This window comes from Chrysemys picta, chromosome 1 (genome assembly GCF_011386835.1).
Source record: "Chrysemys picta bellii isolate R12L10 chromosome 1, ASM1138683v2, whole genome shotgun sequence".
Taxonomy (NCBI): domain Eukaryota; kingdom Metazoa; phylum Chordata; order Testudines; family Emydidae; genus Chrysemys; species Chrysemys picta.
Window position 1 is genome coordinate 264,686,700 of NC_088791.1, and position 21,322 is coordinate 264,708,021.

At 38.7% G+C, this 21,322-nt stretch overlaps 1 pseudogene; it reads right to left on the reverse strand.

Annotated features, from left to right (window-relative positions):
• Nucleotides 1-3,480: 3,480 nt before the first annotated feature.
• LOC101950775 (protein FAM200C-like) lies at nt 3,481-4,401 on the reverse strand (annotated as a pseudogene).
• Between the last annotated feature and the right edge of the window lie 16,921 nt (nt 4,402-21,322).

The following is a 21,322-nucleotide window of genomic DNA, read 5'->3' on the forward strand; positions in this document are numbered from 1 at the left end:
AAGCATTGCCAGAGTTATAAAATCAAATATCTGTGTATAGATTAGGTTTCATACAGGTAACTGGTTAAGTGGCTTTTACATATCTGTCCATTTTCTACTGCTGTTGATTTTCTTATTCAGGGGCATATACTATGAGGTTATTTCTCTATGCTCTCTCTTTTCTGCCAATGATGTACCTAGCTATTTTACATGGGACTTGATTCAGCCCTTGAGTTTCACCAGTGAATGCTGGCAGAACCCAGACTCATGGTGGGAAAAGATCAGTCATGAGTGGGAGCACAAAGGACTATGCCTCATGCAACTTTCACTTTTCTGAGGCTATATAACACCAGACATTCATATAAGTATTTCTCTTTAATTGCACACTAAATCTCATCTTCTAACACAGTATGTGCAATCTACACCATTGTATATTCTCTGGCTATCTGATATAATTTAGACATCTAGTAACCTCTTCTTATCATCTACTCCTTTTGATGCCTCAAGAGCATAATCCTGGCAACACACTGTGAGGAAATGTATTCTTAATGCACTGGCAGGTAAACAAACTGATTCACTTCAGATGCCAGAAACTTAATTCCAGTTGATGTTTCTCCATACAGCTACGTCAACATGTGGTATTGATTTCTCCTAGCCTTCACTGTATCTTTCAAGATCTTCATAACACTTCAGGTTAATAGCTGAGCACTTAAAAGTATGAATTTTCCATTTTTAATTTAACTTTAAAAATATATATGTTAATTTAGATAATATTGAATTTTCTGTTTGTGTTTTAATAGTGGAAATAATAAGATTTCAAGATAGTTTTTTATATTTACTTCCTATTTTCATAAGCATTTAGCTTTCCAAAATATTCACCCAGTGAGCTTAAACTTCCTCTACTAGTGCTGTGCTCATAGATGGCTTTATTTTCATGTGAGCAAATTCTCCTCAGTTTTCAGTTTATGGGAAAGTGGGGGAAATACAATCTCCCTTTGTAAAATATTGGTTCTTTTGTAAATCTAACGTCATCTCTTTTGAACAGGGTTACAGAAAAAATATTCTGAAGTTTGAAAGTTATATCATTTTGGGGACATGGTAATAGATTGAAAAATCACTTCTGAACATGCACAAGCAGAATCTGCTAAGATTTTTCGCAATTTTATGAAACACTCCCATCTTAGGGAAAGCATTTCTCATTATTTATACTCAGCTTGACATGCAACAGAGGTACTCTGGGACAATTTTCACAAGGAACATTGTAAATGTCTCATTGAAGCAAAATTTCTCCCAAAAATTGCCTTAACATCAGGACAGAAGAAAACTGTGGCAAATACAATTTTGTGGATTCTTGATTTTAGGGTCTGTATTATTATGGCTGTCTTATACTATATCCTGCACATTTCAATCTAAATATAGTATGTTGTCTTTGGCTCTAATACAGCAAGCCCTATGCATGGGAAATTTCACTGATATCAGCGGAAGCTCCGTATACAAGGGGTTAGCAAGGATCAAGCACTTTTTCCATAATTTCTATAATTTAAACCAAAGAGTGGAGAGAACGGACTCCAACAGAAACAAATTTCCTCAACAAGGTAGAGATTAAACTTAAATTGTGATAATGTAAAGACTAACATTACTAAATATGGGTTCATTTTTTTAAAGGGTAATTTAATCTGTGTGTGTTGCAAAGGATAGCCACATGCTTTCATTCTGAATGACTTTTTTTTTTTTAAGGGAAAACAGTGAACTGTAAATACAAAGGTCTCAATTGAGTGCTCTAGACTAGGAAAAGTGAATGACGTTACAACAGAGTTAGCACATTTTAGCTAACCCTAACCTAACTTTGATCTTTTTCATAGTGCAGATACAGGTTAGAACCTTCTACCTTAATTTCAATGGTCAAGATTGACTTTAGGGAGGACCTTCAGGTGGACCTTGATTAGATATAAATCAAAGTAAAAAGATATTAGCCTGAATCTATGCTTGGAAAGAGGCCAAGGTCAGGTTGAGGAAAGCTAAAACATTTTAGCTAATCTCAGCATATCCTTAACCACTCTTACTAGTCTAAACAAACCATATGAGAGATCACATTAAATTCATCCCCTGTATTGGGCTGTATAGGAGTTGAATACAAAATGGCCGTCACCTCCAGATGATGATGGACTCATACAGATTTAAATATGCACACTCACACACAACTCACAAGGCTCATATAGTTACATATACTATAGTAATTAAATGTTAAGTGCAACATTACGGTGAAAACAATAACAAAAAGGAAAATAAATATAGAACTAAGGATTTCAGCATAAATTGTGGCCATATCTAATACTGTTTTGTTGAACGTATGAGGTATCCTGTACTCTTGTTTCTCTAGTTCAGAGGTTCCCAAACTTATTTGGCCTACCGCCCCCTTTTCAGAAAAAAAATTACTCAGCGCCCCCCTGGAAATCTACCTTCTTTAAGCGAACAAACAGAAAGATGCAGTGACAAATTTGCGTTCTTTTATGTATCTATATTTCTACCTACGTCCTACAATATAGTCAAGAAAGATGTTGTTGTAAATAAGACACCTTGAAATTATAAAATTATTTATTAAAATCAACCATAGTAACATTCGCATTACACACAGAAAATTAAGATAATGGAGGATAATATTAAAATAAAAATTACGAATAACATTAAAAATAATCCTAATGCGAAGGAGGAACCTGGTGCGCTGCTATCAATTTATTAATGTTCAGCTCTATTTTTGTCAGCAGCATTCTTAAATCACCACGATTAGCTATTTGCAGTCAGTTTCTTTTTTTAGTTAACAGATTTGTGACCACACTGAACCCACGTTTCACTAAATACGATGAAGAAAATGCAATTAAAAACTTTTGTACTATAGCCCATAATCCAGGATAAAGTGTAGGTATCTGCTTTTTCAGCCAGAACTGTTGGTAGCCGTCTTTGAATTTAAATTTAAATTCCTCATTTGTTTTTACTTCTATCAGTTCTTCTTGTAATTTTGGAGATTCTTCTCTGTTTGTAATTGAAAAAGGGTCCAAAACCCAATCGGGTATGTTCATTTTAAGAATATCTTCAAATCATTGATTGAAGTCAGAATGGAGAGCCTCCAAGTGCTGACAATAGGGAAGCAAGTCTTCATCATGTTTTTCTACTGTTGATAAATTTGGAAACTGGCAGAATTCTCCTCGTCCTAAATTTCGTTTGTACAGAAGAAGTTTTGCCACAAACGCAGAAATAACAGTTTTTGTTTTGATTAAATTCAGCTCATTGCCTTGGAGCTGTAAATTTGTTTCATTAAATTTATTAAACATGTCTGTCAAATAAGCTATGTCATTTTTGGAATCAATCAAGTTGGCTCATAAAGCATCATCTTTGTTTTCTAGGAACTCTAGCACAGAGTCGAAGAGTTTATAAAACTGATCCAAACAGGCACCTTTTGATAGCCAACGAACTTCTGTATGAAGCAGCAAGCGATTGAATTCTTCATCGTTTTTCAATACAAAGTTGTCCAAACAATCTGTCATTCAATGAATTGCTTCTGATTTTGTTGATTGCTTTAATGACATAATGTAATGACCTAGGTAGGCGTTCACTCAGATTTTTGGCAACTAAATGTTGACGATGAATGACACAGTGTACAGCGAATACATTTGGAACTGCTTTTTTTAAATATGCAAGAAAACCCCTGTAGCGCCCTATCATTGCTGGAGCACCATCAGTAGCAACTGACAAGATATTACTCAGGGGGATTTATTTTTCTTTAAAAAACTCTTCCAATACATGAAATATCGATTCTCCTTTAGTATCAGTTTGCAAATTTTTAGCAAATAATAATTCTTGGCAATTTTTTTCTTCTTTTATGAATCGCATGTATGCTAAATGTAAGGCTTTATTTCCTGACAAAGTTGACACATCAGGCTGTATAGAGAACTGGGATGTTTTTAAATACTCACATAATGAGTCTTCAACATCTTGATCCATTTCATCAATTCTTCTTTGCACTGTATTATTGCTCAAAAAAATTTTCTTGGTAATATCAGATGCTGGCTTGTGTAGCATAGTGCATATTACTTCACTTATAGCTGGTAGAATTAGTTCTTCATCAATAGTATGCGGTTTTCCCGATTTAGCAATCAGTAACAAAATGTTGTAAGAAGCACGCAACCCATCGTCATCTTCTTTGAATGCTATTGAAAAGAGTTTTGCCAATGTCGGCTGTCTCAAAAAATTTTCTTTAAGTGCTTGAAAATAACATAAATCCTTATCTTTCTTATCAGCATGAACTTTTGTCCAATGTTCTTGTAGTCTTGAAGGCGTCATAGCTTCATTTGATAAAACTTTTTGGCAAATCAGGCACATCGGTAATGTATTGATTGTAGGTGACTGAATAAAGCCATAGTTCAAATACCATATTCAATACCGTATTGTTTACATTTCAGCCATGATATTATCTGTAAACGAAATAAAATGTATGTGTTTATTTATCATGGGGTATAAAATTATCAAGATATATAACAATGTATATAATTGAAAAAGTGCAATTTCTCTTGCCGTAACCAAAATTTTTTGCAATAGTTGTGTTATTAGAATATCGCCCACGACATAAGGTATACAGTGGTTTTTGCGTAAGATGGCAAAAGACAACCAAACTGAAATACTAATGAAACTAATAAAATGGGTTTTCTTCTTTGCTCGGCATTAGATATATGTATTTGATATTAAATTGTAAACTATCCACTAAATTTATCAAAAAATAATTAATTTAAAAAATAATCAATATGCAATTAAAAATCAGTTAATAGTTTTAATTTAGTTTGCCCTTATTTAAATAACACTGCTCTACAATTGTTGAGAGGTCATCTGCTTCAGAGATAAAATGTGCTATTTATTATGTATTTTGATGTGCTGAATTCAAATATGACAATTAAAACAACTGATTGGCTACTATTTCTAAGATATTTAAATTTTTAAATTTTATGTCTATGTATATTGTGTAGATAGTAGAGTTTTAATCATAAATTGTAAACCTAGGTCTTTTCATGTGTTTATGGTTGCTTTACATGATAATATTTCACCTGTCCTGTTTATGTAACACTTTAAAAATCAGCAAAAGGGTTATATCAATACAATTTATTATGAAACAAAAGGCAAAAAACTATTATGTACATAGTTTAGTCCTATTCAGTGTCTACTCGGCGCTTCTTGGCTTGTCTCTTGTATTCATTAAATGGAGCATCTCTTGTCACTGTCCAGCAATAGTCTGCAAGCATTGATGGGCTCCATTTGCCCTGATAGCGTTTCTCCATTGTTGCAATGTCCTGGTGAAATCGCTCACCGTGCTTGTCGCTCACTGCTCCGCAGTTCGGTGGAAAAAAATCTAGATGAGAGTGCAAAAAATGTATCTTTAGTGATATGTTGCAACCAAGGTTTTTGTATGTCTTGAGGAGGTTTTCCACCAACAAGCTGTAGTTTTCTGCCTTGTTGTTTCTGAGAAAATGTATTGCCACTAACTGGAAGGCTTTCCAAGCCGTCTTTTCCTTGCCACGCAGTGCATGGTCAAATGCATCATCTCGAAGAAGTTCACGAATCTGAAGACCAACAAAGACACCTTCCTTTATCTTAGCTTCACTTAATCTTGGAAATTTTCCATGGAGGTACTTGAAAGCTGCTTGTGTTTTGTCAATGGCCTTGACAAAGTTCTTCATCAGACCCAGCTTGATGTGTAAGGGTGGTAACAAAATCTTCCTTGATTCAACAAGTGGTGGATGCTGAACACTTCTCCTCCCAGGCTCCAATGACTGTCAGAGTGGCCAGTCTTTCTTGATGTAGTGGGAATCTCTTGCACGACTATCCCATTCGCAGAGAAAACAGCAGTACTTTGTGTATCCAGTCTGCAGACCAAGCAAGAGAGCAACAATCTTCAAATCACCACAAAGCTGCCACTGACGTTGGTCATAGTTTATGCATCTCAAAAGTTGTTTCATGTTGTCATAGGTTTCCTTCATATGGACTGCATGACCAACTGGAATTGATGGCAAAACATTGCAATTATGCAGTAAAACAGCTTTAAGACTCATCTTTGATGAATCAATGAACAGTCTCCACTCATCTGGATCATGAAGGATGTTGAGGGCTGCCATCACACCATTGATGTTGTTGCAGGCTACAAGATCACCTTCCATGAAGAAGAATGGGGCAAGATCCTTTTGACGGTCACAGAACATGGAAACCCTAACATCACCTGCCAGGAGATTCCACTGCTTTAATCTGGAGCCCAACAGTTCTGCCTTATTCTTGGCTAGTTCCAAATCCCTGACAAGGTCATTCAGTTCACCTTGTGTTATGAGGTGTGTTTCAGAGGAGGAGGATGGATGTGGGTCCTGTGACATTGATGGTTCAGGACCAGAAGTTTCATCCTCTTCGTCTTCCTCCTCTGACTCAAGTGAGAATGATTCTGGTGCATCAGGAACCGGCAGTCCTTCTCCGTGGGGTACTGGGCGTATAGCTGATGGAATGTTTGGATAATGCACAGTCCACTTTTTCTTCTTTGACACACCTTTCCCAACTGGAAGCAGCATGCAGAAGTAACAATTGCTGGTATGATCTGTTGGCTCTCTCCAAATCATTGGCACTGCAAAAGGCATAGATTTCCTTTTCCTGTTCAACCACTGGCAAAGATTTGTTGCACAAGTGTTGCAGCATATGTGTGGGGGCCACCTCTTGTCCTGATCTCCAATTTGCAGCCAAAATAAAGGTGATAGGCTTTCTTAATCATAGTGGTTATACTGTGCTTTTGTGATGCAAAAGTCACTTCACCACAAACATAGCAGAAGTTATCTGCACTGTTCACACAAGTACGAAGCATCTCTGCTCACTTTGGCTAAACAGAAATGTGTCCCTTTGGAAAACCAAACACTGACAAATAAGAGAGCACGACACTGTATGATTTCTAGAGCTGATATAGGGCAATTTGTTCAGCAGAGTGATGTAAGCTTCGTTATGATTGCATCATCCATGACTTCTAGGAATAACATGATGCAATTCATATCACGTATGACACAATACCAGCTTCAGATTGCATCATAAATTGTTTTGCCTAAAAAGCAAGTACTGTCCAAACCCAATCATAGATTTATTCATAGATCCAGTCAAAGATGTATTTTATTCATTTCTGGTTTTAAATTGAGATCCCTTCCCTTTATAACTCACTTATCCTCCGCCATTCCCAAGTCAAGGGTCATATATACTGACCCAATAGCATATCTTGAAAACTAGAGCCAATCAACAATTTTAAGCATCATTTTCGTTCTCAGTGACCCAGAATCAGTAAAGTTTGACTACATTTATTTCAGAAGCATTTTGGCTGTAGAGCAGTGTAATTGTTCCTTATTAACAGACACCTTATTTACCAATTAACACAGATGATTCAATAGATATAAATAAATGTTAATAGTTAACAGTTTTTTTATGATTTTATTCCCCTGTTTTCATTAATATTGTAATAAAAAATGACAAATATATTGACTGTACAATTCAAATAGTACTGTACCGACACAAGACTGCTACGATTTTATTATTAGTAAGCACTAGAGACACAGAAACGTACGGTAGATATGTAAGATAATGTATAAAAATACTCACGTGTAAATTGCTGTTTTATTGAAACAACAATAATACAATTTGCTTTGTATGTGATCCGTAATCCATAAAGATTGAAGGTATCAAATATGAATAAAAAATTTTAAATACTTATTGCACTATTGTTAACTGCTTTTTACACAATTCAGAAACAATCTAAATGAGATTTCATACATGTCACCTATTTATAGTATCGTATTGTAAACAAGTCATTACACGCACATATTCCTGCCGATGCATGCTGGACTTCCCAACAATGCGTGACATGCTCGCCTGCCAACACTTGCTTGTTAAGAGCTGTTGGCGGACTTGAAACCTGATCGGTTATAATTTGTGAATTTATTTGGAAAATAAAGTAATCACTACAACTTTAACTCTGTTACACAACAGATGAAACATGTACGAACAGTTTTTCAAAATTTTCTTATATTCTCTTCTTTCACTATGCTTCCACCGCCCCCTTATTTTTATTCAACGACCCCCAATTGCACCCGAGGCTACTACTGCCCCCCGGATCGTTCCAGCACCCCCCAGGGGGCGGTATCACCCACTTTGGGAACCTCTGCTCTAGTTCTATATGAATCTATCATGACTGTTTATGGCATAAAATGTTTATATAAAATGTAAGATATGGAATGAGGCTGAGTTAAATTTGCTGTTGGAACCTTACATTTGAAATTACTCAATTTTTTTGTAATTTGAATGATACAATTTAAATGTTACCTTAGCATAAGTGTTTTGCATTGAATATAGTTTAACACGTGCATATATGGCAATATGGCATCACCATATTTTTCCACACAAGGGAACAATCTAGCCTCAGAGTTAGGGCATGTAAATTATGTGCAGAATAACTCCAGACCCTTAGTGCTAAAAGCTTGAGCCTCCAACAGTGGAGCTAAAATAATCTCTCTATCAGCTGGTGCCAGAATGTGACTCATTCTCATACATGAATCATCCACAATTGGAGGACAAAGACTCACATTTTTCTAGTGTGGATTAAATAGTTCCCCACTTGAAGAACCTCATCCCAAACATTTGAATTGAAATTTTATGTTGTGCATGATTTATCTAACTGACTCCCACTTGGGATGTGGGATTTGAATTTTGGTCCTTCAGTATTAAAAGCATAGTTGTTTACCACTTGAGCCAAAGAACACAGGGAAAGATTTTCAAAGACACAAAGGGAAGGTGCCCAAATCACTTGGCTCCTATTTGTGCTTTTGTAAATTTTCTCCTAATTTCCTAGCTACCAACTATATTAGAGCTGTAATCTCTTATAAGGACCAACTATTAGAGGTGGCCAAAAAAAAAATCATCCATTTCTACATTACCTTCTGGACACACTTAAGGTAATTTCTGATTTTGGACTTGCTGTTATATAACATGTTCAGAATCTCTTCTGTTACATATCAATGTTGCTGTTGTCTACATGTATACCAAACTGTATAAATTTAAGAGAAATGGCATCATATGTCATACATAGCAGAAAGGACAAATTCAATGACAATTAAGAAACAAAATCTCTGGAATTTCCTATCCAAATTCTGAATTCTACCAGTAATATTGTTCGACAGTTGAGCTCGAAGAAATTCAGAGTACTTTTGAATTCATCTGTTCACCTGACAATGAATGATTGCTGCTAACTTTTAAAATATCCCAAATTAGGCTTATATATGCTTTACAAACATCAAATAGACTCATTGAGAGAAAGAAAGTTATGGTTATGAGTCTTATGTACAAGAGAAGCTCATATAACAAATACAATAATTACACTTGGGTACAAGGCAAATATATATAAAAAGTAAATAATGGAAATAAGACAAATGGAACTGGGATTAAGAGAAATAGTGAAATAGAGCTAGAGATGAAATAAAAGACTACTGGAATAGGGGGAGGGAATAGGTCTAATTCTGTTAATAAGTCAGTTATGACAAGATGGATGTTCTTGTAAACCCTTATAAGTTCTTTTCTTCCTTGAACCATATGTCTTAGACAAAAAATACAATGGAGATTAAAGAAAATCAAACATAATTAAGAGAAACATTTGTGCAGATTCTTGTAACAGTTTGGGCTGTATTAAAAGAAAATTAACCCAGTGATTTCAAAGTGCTTATTCTGTGTTGTCCGGAGTATTGCTTCCAAGCCAATATTCCATTTACTCTGTTATTTTTAAAATTTCTACTGAGGGTCACATTGTGCCTGGACATGGCTAGGGTATGCAGGTAGAAAAGCAAAACAAATAAAAGCTTCTTCTTCTTCTTTTTTTTTTAATGTTTGAGACCACCATACAGAAGCCAAGTACAATTGATGTGACAGCATATTCCTAGGAGTGCTCCATGTTCTTGGAGATCCCACTGGAAGAATCCAACTTTATGCTCTTGTCTGAGCTACAAAGGGCCTCTGCTGATGGAAGGAGGTCAGGGAGGAGCTGAATCAGGTGTTCCCTTTCCTGGGCTGGCACTGTGGGTCTGTATCTCACAGGTTTTGTCCTTCACTACCCAGAGGAGTGGCCTGTGGCAGAGTTTCTGCCACTAAGATTCCAGGACCTGTAATCAATCAGTGAATATAGTCTTACAATTGTCCTATTCTTACTGGCAGATGAGTCTTTGTTAGGAGACCTATTAGCTACAGGTAGGATTTTTCCTGAGGCTTAGAAAGCCCATTCCACTGGGAGAAGGGTCTGCTGGCAGCGTTACCCAATTTAACGCCTTTAAAAGACTTAAGACCCTCCTCACTTTCCAGTTGCTGTGGCACATGCTAGGCAGGGAAACAGGTAGTTGCTTCTCTTTTAAAATGCATCTTATGGCCTGGATTGAAGGGAAGATCCTCCAAATATTAAAGATACTAAATTGTTAAATTCTATCAAAGTTGACCACACGTGGCGGTGAAAAAAGCCAATGCGGTCTTGGGATGCATTAGGCGAGGTATATCTAGTAGGGATAAGGAGGTGCTGCTTCCGTTGTATAAGGCGCTGGTGAGACCTCATTTGGAGTACTGTGTGCAGTTCTGGTCTCCCATGTTTAAAAAAGATGAACTTAAATTGGAACGGGTGCAGAGAAGGGCCACTAGGATGATCAGAGGAATGGAAAACCTGTCGTATGAAAGGAGACTGGAGGAGCTCGGGTTGTTTAGCCTGACAAAACGAAGGTTGAGGGGGGATATGATTGCTCTCTTTAAATATATCAGAGGGATAAATACAAGGGAGGGAGAGGAATTATTCCAGCTTAGTACTAATGTGGACACGAGAACAAATGGATATAAACTGGCCGTGGGGAAGTTTAGGCTTGAAATTAGACGAAGGTTTCTGACCGTCAGAGGGGTGAAATATTGGAATGGGCTTCCGAGGGAAACGGTGGGGGCGAGGGACCTGTCTGGTTTTAAGATTTAGTTAGACAAGTTTATGGAGGGAATGGTTTAATGGTAAAACATATTAGCTGAGGAATACCAAGCAATGGTTGGTAAACAGTATAATGGCTAACAAGGGTCAGGCTGGAGACTCTTGCCTACAAGCTCGGGGTCTTACTGATCGCCATATTTGGGGTCGGGAAGGAATTTTCCTTCAGGGTAGATTGGCTGAGGCCCTGGAGGTTTTTCGCCTTCCTCCGCAGCATGGGGCAGGGATCTCTAGCAGGAGGGTTCTCTGCCAATTGAAGTCACTAAGACACAGGATTTGGGGACTTCATCAGCAGAGTCAAGGAAGGGTAGGGACGGTTTTGTGGCCTGCAGCATGCAGGGGGTCAGACCAGATGATCATAATGGTCCCTTCTGACCTTAAAGTCTATGAGTCTATGAGAAAAGGGAGAATAGTAATCCTTTAATATGTATTTGTTCAAAAGGCATTTTATGTGGTCAAGACATTTTAACCCTGTAATAAATGCACCTGCACCCAAATCAGGAGTTTAAAACTTAGAAGTGGGTGGATTTTTGATGGAGAGAATTTGTGACATAAAAAATGTCATCCTGCCTTTGGTGTGCGCTATGTTTCTTTCAGTTGGTTGATGTTCAATCAATTGTATTCCCTCTTCTGAATGTATTATCTAATTCAGCATTTCTCAAACTGGGGTCACCGCTTGTGTAGGGAAAGCCCCTGGTGGGCCGGGCCAGTTTGTTTACCTGCCCTGTCCGCAGGTCCAGCCGATCGCGGCTCCCGCTGGCTGCAGTTCGCCATCCCCGGCCAATGGAAGCTGCTGGAAACGGCGGCCAGTACGTCCCTTGGCCCGCGCCGCTTCCAGCAACCCCTATTGGCCTGAAGTGGCGAACCGCAGCCAGTGGGAGTTGCAATCAGCCGAACCTGCGGAGGTGGCATGTAAACAAACTGGCCCGGCCTGCCGGGGTGCTTACCCTGGCGAGCCACGTTCCAGAGGTTGTCGACCCCTGGCCTAAAGGTATAATCTAGCCTAGTGGGATTACATGTAGCATAAATTGTTTATCAGCCTGAGCAAGAGTGGCAGAATCTATCCCTCAGTAATTAATTCTGACTGACTCAACATTATTATATTGCAAAAGATGGTTTATTTCTACAGCTGTAAATGTCAGAATTCCATCTAAAGGTTGAAAGTAATGTTTGCAAAACATGATAACATTTATGGCATAGTCTTTGATGCTGAGTCAAATATTCTGGGAAAGTATTGGAGCCAATTTACAAGAGATTCAATATACAAAGTTTTCTTTTGTTTTTGTTTTTTTTGTAAATGCCTGGCTGCCTTATAAAGTCTTACTTTTGAGGAAAATATCATTTCAACATTAATATCAAGATAGGTGGGGGGAGGGAGAGAAAGACAAGAAAATTCCAATTAGCCCACACTAAAGGCATATTCACAATAAGTAAATAAAAGAGAGAAGAAATGATTTAAGCCAAACAAATATTAAATTCAACTTTCCATAATCATCTTAAATGCCACATTCTGGCATATAAAACATACTAAATACAGAAATTTAATTGCATATTTCTGCAGCTGCTAAAAATTTATTTAATATTCATTAAGAATCAGGAACAATAAAATTTGATAATAAATCATCAACTAAATCACATAAGTTCCTCTCTTCTTTATCTTCATGTTATTTCAGACTGTGCTATTAAAAAGGCTAGAATCATTATAATCATAGAACAAAACTTTTTCCCCTTCAGCAATTAATTAGAGCGTAGCCAGAAATAAAACTGAGGCAGTAATACCCACTGAAGCTTTCAAAATCATAAGCTTCTATGTATGGGCTCGATTTACTCTGGCTATGACTGGGAAAATGAATATTTTCCCCCTTCATATGAAATTTGTGTTTGTGTTTAATTCATAACACACTGTGTATGCTCCCTGAAAAGAAAGATATAGCAATTAAAATGTAGTGCAAAGATGCTTTAACTGATTGATCTATTGAAGAAAGCACAGATTTATGAGGCCTTAAAGTACATTTGTCTTTGAAAAATGACTGTATAAAAATGGCACTTTTTTCTTACAATAACTATCTTAGGGCTTGTCTATACTTACCGCGCTGGTTCGGCGGCAGGCAATCGAACTTCTGGGTTCGATTTATCGCGTCTAGTCTGGACGCGATAAATCGAACTCAGAAGTGCTCCCCGTCGACTCCGGTAATCCTGCTCGCCGAGAGGAGTACGCGGAGTCCACGGGGGAGCCTGCCTGCTGGGTCTGGACGGCGGTAAGTTCGAACTAAGGTACGTCGACTTCAGCTACGTTATTCACGTAGCTGAAGTTGCGTACCTTAGTTCGATTTGGGGGTTTAGTGTAGACCAAGCCTTAGATACTTATATATCCCCAGTATTGTAGTATCCAAATGCATCACACTCTTTTAATGTATTTTTCCTCACAACCTACATTCTACAGATGAGGAACTGAGGCCCAGACAGACTAAATGATTTGCCCAAAGTCACAGAAGAAGTTGATGGTGAGCAGGGTATTGAAACTGTATCTCCTTGTCACAGACTAGTGCTTAACTATGGGGCCATCCAACTTCAAACTGGCTAGATCGTTGGGCTCAACGGGTAGTGATCAACGGCTCCATGTCTAGTTGGCAGCCGGTTTCAAGTGGAGTGCCCCAGGGGTCGGTCCTGGGGCTGGTTTTGTTCAATATCTTCATTAATGATCTGGAGGATGGCATGGACTGCACTCTCAGCAAGTTTGCAGATGACACTAAACTGGGAGAAATGGTAGATACGCTGGAGGGTAGTGATAGGATCCACAGGGACTTAGATAAATTAGAGGATTGGGCCAAAAGAGACCTGATGAGGTTCAACAAGGACAAGTGCAGAGTTATGCACTTAGGACGGAAGAATCCCATGCACTGTTACAGACTAGAGATCGAATGGCTAGGAAGCAGTTCTGCAGAAAAAGACGTAGGGTTACAGTGGACGAGAAGCTGGATATGTGTCGACAGTGTGCCCTTGTTGCCAAGAAGACTAACGACATTTTGGGCTGTATAAGTAGGGGCATTGCCAGCAGATCGAGGGATGTGATCATTCCCCTCTATTTGATATTAGTGAGGCCTCATCTGGAGTACTGTGTCCAATTTTGGGCCCCACACTACAAGAAGGATGTGGAAAACTTGGAAAGAGTCCAATGAAGGGCAACAAAAATGATTAAGGGGCTGGAACACATGACTTATGAGGAGAGGCTGAGGGAACTGGGATTGTTTAGTCTGCAGAAGAGAAGAATGAGGGGGGATTTGATAGCTGCTTTCAACTACCTGAAAGGGGGTTCCAAAGAGGATGGATCTAGACTGTTCTCAGTGGTACCTCATGACAGAACAAGGAGTAATGGTCTCAAGTTGCAGTTGGGGAGGTTTAGGTTGGATATTAGGAAAAACTTTTTCACTAGGAGTATGGTGAAGCACTGGAATGGGTTACCTAGGGAGGTGGTGGTATCTCCTTCCTTAGAGGTTTCTAAGGTCAGCTTGGCAAAGCCCTGGCTGGGATGATTTAGTTGGGAATTGGTCCTGCTTTGAGCAGGGGGTTGGACTAGATGACCTCCTGAGGTCCCTTCCAACCCTGATATTCTATATTGTGGCTCTATGTCAGTGGTGGGCAATCTGCTGGCGGGCCGCAAGACAATTTATTTACATTGACCATCCGCAGTCACGGCCGCCTGCAGCTCCCAGTGGCCACATGCAACACTTTATTTTTCTGAATTAGCTGTGCATACTCCATATGCTCAGAATGGTCAGCTTGTGTGAAAGTCAGGGAGAAGATACTTGCCCAAAAGATGCCACAAGCGGGAGGGCCTCTGTTGGGGAAGGGAAGACTCCAGACACTGTGATGCTGATGCAAACCAAACTGCAGAACTTTTCTTTGTTCTCATATCATTAGGTTTATATTGGCCTGGTAGGAGTCACCAGATGGCACTGTTAAATATAGTCTTACAAATTCAGATTATTAATATGGGAACCAAGTAAGTCTTTGAAGAAATATTGTATCCTTGTTCGGTAGTATTTTTTTGGGGTTTTTTTTTAGTTTTTAAATTTGATGGTCCTTTTTGGGAAGCTGTGGCAGATAGCAGGGAGTTTACTCTTAGCTTATAGGCGCCACATAGTGTATGTGCTCAGATTTCTGGAAGAAGGGATTGCCTGCATGCTATTTGCAATTGCCTCTCTTCCAGGGCTGGAGTATACATGTAAATAAAGCGAGTTATGCTGAGAATATACCCAGATGCCACATCACTGATTTCTCCTTGGAAGTTGACCTGCAAGGCCCTGACGTCTGCTACATCTTAGTAATGCAGAAACACTCAGCCATTGGACATTGGTGTCAGAATAAGGGGCAACAATATGTATATTTCCATAGCAGGTCTACAATCTGATTTTACATATCATTTTATTACTGGGGTGGCTGGTTTACTGCATGATGGTATGTGCAGTTTTGTTACCTGTAATCCTGTAGGGCTAGTCGAATTATTTTTATGAACAATTTATTCATTGCATATTTTGAAATTTGCTTATTGTCAGATAATGATTTTTTTCATCATCATATTTGTTCAGTGAATACTTTATGAACACAGTGTAAGCGTTATTTGCAAACTCTGCATAGCAAATATTACTTTGAGTATTCAGTATGGCCACACATGGGCTTACTACAGAACTCCGGATAAGAAATACTAATCTAGAAAAAGTAAAATCAAATCAGGAAACAGAGACCTCTCAGAAAATCCTGCTTGGAAACCTCAAGTTTTGGAACTATTGGGGAAAAGATTCTGACATACAATCAAATTCTGGTCACTAAAAATGCTGCTGAGACTAAACTAACATTGCACTTCACAAAGCCCATTATTCAGTGCAGTGGAGACATTATCTAGTGGTAGAAGCAGAATGCTATCAGACTTCCAGATCTTGCTTTCATGATGTCTTTCCTTGGAGTCTTGCCCAGCAGTGTACCTTCTCCCAGGCTTTTTAGCTCTGAGGATAGCTATTCTGTTTACAAATACAGACACTTATAGGGTTTCTTGAAGAGTAGTTAAAAATAACACATTTTTCAATAATTTTTTTTTGGAGTGCTACCAAAATCTAAAGAGATTGAATGTAGTGTTATAGTAATTAAAAGCATGTAAAACATTCAACTCCAGCATTAAATTCACTTGAACTCAACCCTGACTTGCATTTGAACTACTTCAAGTGTTCCACCTCTGAGGTACAAAAACTGGGACAGCTGGGATGATACTAAGCCCCAAAAACTGGACAGATGAGAGTGTTTACTTAGAACTTTTACAGATTTCCCAGGACAGCTACCCCACCAAAAAAAAAAAAGATGGTCCTGGGAAAACCTGGACAGGTGGCAACCTGACCTGCTTCCACAAACTAACCTGGATTTTTGTTTGTGTCTGCAACCTTTTTGTCAGAGGTGCATACAACCTTTTTTTTATTTTTATTTTTTTCTAATATTCACAAATCTGTTGAAGGTCCTGTTCACTTATGAACTTTGAGTCTCAATCCATCTGCCTGGGAATACCACTTGACACGAGTCTGTAGATATGGAAAGGTTGTTTGTTTGTTTGTTTGTTTTAAGCATGGATCAAAAGACTGCCTTGTCCCTCCCACTTTGGATACCCTCACATGATTCCTTCGCTCTTCCATGGCTCCCCCAATTCTTTGTGCATGACTCCCAGGGATGTTCTCTGGTCACCTGCCCCTATGTTTATTTTATCTGCATTCCCTTTTTCCTCCCCAGTAACCTTCACTGACTTCTGTGCACCCCACTGTTGATTCAAAGTACATTTCCCCCCACCCTTCCATGCCTGATCCTGGTCTCCTGCATGTCCCATTCAAGACTCCTACTGTCCTCCACATTGCATTCCACACTCATTTATGTGTACTCCATTTCTATGCACCCATGTGCTCTCAACTCAGTTCCCATTCCATGCAGTTATCTATGTTTGTAAGTCCTCAGCACCCACTATCATGCTACATGCTCCACCGGTGTCTTATTTTTATCTCACTAGAACCCTCCCCCCCATTCCAAGACCAGGGAGCATGGCATCATGCCACCCCTCCATGTGATCCTCCAATACATGTCCTTTCACTCCCCTACCCTCCTCTTTCTGCCTCCCCTACATCTCCCCATATTACATCTTGAACTCTTGTTCTAAAACATTTCTCCTCAGACTTCTAGCTCACAGTCCCTGCCACCCCCCTTTTCTGGCTCAGCACTGCAGAAGCTGCAGCAGCAAAGCCTGTGCTCAGTAGCAAGTTAGTTTATAAATGTAAATATTTTTATCAATACATTAGAAGCAAGAGGAAGACCAAAGACAGGGTAGGCCCACTGCTTAGTGAAGAGGGAGAAACAGTAACAGGAAACTTGGAAATGGCAGAGATGCTTAATGACTTCTTTGTTTCGGTCTTCACCGAGAAGTCTGAAGGAATGCCTAACATAGTGAATGCTAATGGGAAGGGGGTAGGTTTAGCAGATAAAATAAAAAAAGAACAAGTTAAAAATCACTTAGAAAAGTTAGATGCCTGCAAGTCACCAGGGCCTGATGAAATGCATCCTAGAATACTCAAGGAGCTAATAGAGGAGGTATCTGAGCCTCTGGCTATTATCTTTGGAAAATCATGGGAGATGGGAGAGATTTCAGAAGACTGGAAAAGGGCAAATATAGTGCCCATCTATAAAAAGTGAAATAAAAACAACCCAGGAAACTACAGACCAGTTAGTTTAACTTCTGTGCCAGGGAAGATAATGGAGCAAATAATTAAGGAAATCATCTGCAAACACTTGGAAGGTGGTAAGGTGATAGGGAACAGCCAGCATGGATTTGTGAAGAACAAATCATGTTAAACCAATCTGATAGCTTTCTTTGATAGGATAATGAGCCTTGTGGATAAGGGTGAAGCTGTGGATGTGGTATACCTAGACTTTAGTAAGGCATTTGATACTGTCTCGCATATTCTTATCGATAAACTAGGCAAATACAATTTAGATGGGGCTACTATAAGGTGGGTGCATAACTGGCTGGATAACCGTACTCAGAGAGTTGTTATTAATGGTTCCCAATCCTGCTGGAAAGGCATAACAAGTGGGGTACGGCAGGGGTCTGTTTTGGGACCGGCTCTGTTCAATATCTTCATCAACAACTTAGATATTGGCATAGAAAGTATGGTTATTAAGTTTGCGGATGATATCAAACTGGGAGGGATTGCAACTACTTTGGAGGATCATAATTCAAAAGGGGTCATAATTCAAAATGATCTGGACAAATTGGAGAAATGGTCTGAGTTAAACAGGATGAAGTTTAACAAAGACAAATGCAAAGTGCTCCACTTAGGAAGAAAAAAATCAGTTTCACACATACAGAATGGGAAGAGACTGTCTAGGAAGGAGTACGGCAGAAAGGGATCTGGGGGTTATAATGGACCACAAGCTAAATATGAGTCAACAGTGTGATGCTGTTGCAAAAAAAGCAAACATGATTCTGGGATGTATTAACAGGTGTGTTGTGAGCAAGACACAAGAAGTCATTCTTCCGCTCTACTCTGCTCTGGTTAGGCCTCAGCTGGAGTATTGTGTCCAGTTCTGGGCACTGCATTTTAAAAAAGATGTGGAGAAATTGGAAAGGGTCCAGAGAAGAGCAACAAGAATGATTAAAGGTCTTGAGAACATGACCTATGAAGGAAGGCAGAAAGAATTGGGTTTGTTTAGCTTGGAAAAGAGATGACTGAGAGGGGACATGATAGCAGTTTTCAGGTATTTAAAAGGGTGTCATAAGGAGGAGGGAGAAAACTTGTTCACCTTAGCCTCTAAGGATAGAACAAGAAGCAATGCGTTTAAACTGCAGCAAGGGAGGTCTAGGTTGGGCATTAGGAAAAAGTTCCTAACTGTCAGAGTGGTTAAACACTGGAATAAATTGCCTAGGGAGGTTGTGGAATCTCCATCTCTGGAGATATTTAAGAGTAGGTTAGATAAATGTCTATCAGGGATGGTCTAGACAGAATTTGGTCCTGCCATGCGGGCAGGGGACTGGACTCGATGACCTCTCGAGGTCCCTTCCAGTCCTAGAATCTATGAATCTATGAATCTATATATGTTTAAAACAGATATTTAAACTTTGCATATACTATGTATCATTAAACTCAATAAATCCTCCCATCTCAACATATTACTACTCATTTGCATAGGCCAACACAACAATATACATTGGGAGAGTCTAGAACAAGCCATTTTAGAGATATAAAGAAAATAAAACAGTTTCTTTATCTCAAAACCTATGGGCCTGCGTCTCTTATTTTTTGCCCAACCTCAGGCCCCTTACACTGCCAGATCAATGTAAAGGGTTCTTAGTGTAAATGAAACTTCGCAGAAAAGTGTTCTCCTAGAATGAGATGTGGCATGCAAAATATCAAGACGACTTCTGAGATGGGGAAGGTATTAAATTTGGGATTTATAATGGGAAGCTGGCTTCAACACTACCTATGAAATGATCGCTGCCACTCTATAACAATGATGCAATATCATTTGTAAAATGGCACAGGTATTTTGCAGTCATCCACAGGCAAGGTCTGGGTATTGTTAATAAAAAAGTATCTATACATCTCACTGAGCCATTGCACTGTAGCTCTTAAAATGGGAAAATAAAATCAGATTCAAATATCATTTTTTAAAAAGTGCCAGAGCAATTTGCTGCTTCTACTGCCAGTTAAAACCTCTTCTGTGCTCTAAATATATTACCTATTTTCTTATGCACTTGGTAAATGGAATACATTTAAACATATTTTACAGCCTGCTCAAAATGCCACTCTCAGCATGATCTAATTTACAAGTAGAGTACTCTTCTATTACCAGGCTTCTCTGCTGTCTACCATCCACAAAATTCTTTTCTCCTTCAGTGTTACGTGCTGGCGTCCTACAACCTGTAATATTTAACAATCAAAATAATCTCTTTTTTTTATAATACATTTACATATAAGCCATAAAAATGTAAAGCTGTTGGGAGTGTGGCAGGGGAGGGGGGGAAGTAGAGGTGAAATAAAGGGGAAAACAGCAGTATTGTTCATTTGTTGGAAAACTAGGTCAGGTTTGAGATATTTCATCTCTGATGTTTCAATCACAGTCCTGGTTAATAACAGTAGTTTGGCTGCGGTTTTTCAGTGAGGGTGGAGGGGAATACCATTTATTTTGCTAAGTACCAGGAGTTTGGGATATTTATCACTAGTCTGGAAGCTGTTAATACTTCTGAGTGTCCAAAAACAGATTGTTCTTCTTTGTATTGCTATTGTCATTATTTCCAGTCAGTGAATTTAGCATATACATGTCAAAAAAAAAAAAAGGGAACAGAGCAGAGTGATAATACCCACAGCTTATTTTTACCAATGGATTGTAGAAAGTCACCAAGTTCCTTTTAAGTAATCTAGGATCAGATGAGGCCATCAATTTCTAAAATCAGTGGATATGCATCCGAAGAAGTGGGCTGTAGTCCACGAAAGCTTATGCTCTAATAAATTTGTTAGTCTCTAACGTGCCACAAGTACTCCTGTTCTTCTTTTTTTAAAATCAGTGGGGAGTTCTGCTTAAAACCTAATAGTACAATATAGCCCTTAGTGATTACCATCAGCTCAAAACAATAGGAAAGGAACACCTGATTTTTTTAAATCTTCGGGTGGAGTAAATGTTATCAAAAGGAAAGTGTTCCAAACATACATTTTTTCTCATCCATTACCATGCAGACTGAGAATATGCAAATCTCTTTCAAGAATATACAGTTTTAAGCCCTGTGATTTTAATGTATGAAGGTGGTTTTGGAGGAAGCTTTTTGAAATGGGACCTAGTATTCGACAAATGTTTTCAATTAGACAATGAGTTGTGTAATGGGGGGAATATTAACCCCCCCCCCCATTACTTTGGGTACATATAATGTATGGAAATAATCCCACACTAACAACAACAATAAAGGAGGCAACTATGGTGAGGCAAATATCCCATGATTTTCACAATGTAACTACATAAGCAAGCTCTTCACCAACCTGCTCATTTAGAATCCAGTCCAGCAGGCAAAACTCCCATTAACTTCAATGGGATTTTTTTTTAACGTAAAGTGCTTGCCAGACTGAGTCTTTCAAAAGTTGCTGGTCCATGGAAGTGCTTTTGACTTGTTTTATATGAAAGGCATGGAGCAACCTCAGAGAAGTAGAGATCATGGCACAAGGGGCATGGTTCTGCTTTGCTTATGCTGAAGTCAGTGGAGTTGTGCTGATG